General features: G+C 38.8%; 1 pseudogene; it reads right to left on the bottom strand.

Annotated features, from left to right (window-relative positions):
- The window catches only part of LOC112081208 (zinc finger protein Xfin-like), a 76,637-nt pseudogene that overhangs the window by 7,278 nt on the left and 68,269 nt on the right, over positions 1-1,090 (bottom strand).

The raw sequence follows: 1,090 nt of genomic DNA, 5'->3' as shown, positions 1-1,090 counted from the left end.
CTAATGTACTTGTCCTCTGGCTCAGTTATGCACCGGGGCCTCCCACTCCTCTTTCTATTCTGGTTAGAGCCAGTTTGCGCTGTTCTGTGAAGGGAGTAGTACACAGCGTTGTACAAGATCTTCAGTTTCTTGGCAATTTCTCACCTGACGAGTTTTAGAAGAAAGGTCTTTATTGCTGCCCATTTTGAGCCTGTAATCGAACCCACAAATGCTGATGCTCCAGATACTCAACTAGTCTAAAAAGGCCAGTTTTATTGCTTCTTTAATCAGCACAGTTTTCAGCTGCGCTAACATAATTGCAAAAGGGTTTTCTAATGATCAATTAGCCTTTTAAAATTATAAACTTGGATTAGCTAACAAAACGTGCCATTGGAACACAGGAGTGGTGGTTGCTGATAATGGGCCTCTGCACGCCTATGTAGATATATGTAGATATAAAAATCAGCTGTTTCCAGCTACAATAGTCATTTACAACATTAACAATGTCTACACCGTATTTCTGATCAATGTGATGTTATTTTAATGGACTATCTTTTGCTTTTCTTTCAGAAACAAGGACATTTCTAAGTGACCCCAAACTTTTGAACAGTAGTGTATCTAAATGAGATATTTATGTATATAATTTTCAATAACTTTGCTAACATTTCTAAAAACATGTTTTCACTTTGTCATTATAAGGTATTGTGTGTAGATGGGTGAGAGAAAAAAGCAATTTAATCAATTTTGAATTAAGGGTATAACACAACAAAATGTGTAATAAGCCAAGGGACACACTATTATGCTAACCTCTATCATGATAATGTGCTGGGTTGAGGTTCCTCTCCCCTCAAAGGTGATTGGTTGGTCTTCTCTCCATGTATTGTGTCCKGCTGGCTTCCCAAAGCTCCTGTAGCGTCCAGTGAGATGTCCTTCACCTGAGAGTGATTGAGGGGTGCTTAGGTTAGCTATCGTCAATGGTCAACTACTGACAATGTCTAGAATTGTCAAGGATGTTACGTAACACTTTTAATAACTTCTTGCAAGATCGCTATGTAATCAGAGGAATTACTGCATACTATCCAAACACATACGGGGACGGGGCAAAATGTAC

This window comes from Salvelinus sp. IW2-2015, linkage group LG13 (genome assembly GCF_002910315.2).
Source record: "Salvelinus sp. IW2-2015 linkage group LG13, ASM291031v2, whole genome shotgun sequence".
NCBI classification, from domain to species: domain Eukaryota; kingdom Metazoa; phylum Chordata; class Actinopteri; order Salmoniformes; family Salmonidae; genus Salvelinus; species Salvelinus sp. IW2-2015.
This window is presented reverse-complemented; position numbering and strand designations above follow the sequence as displayed.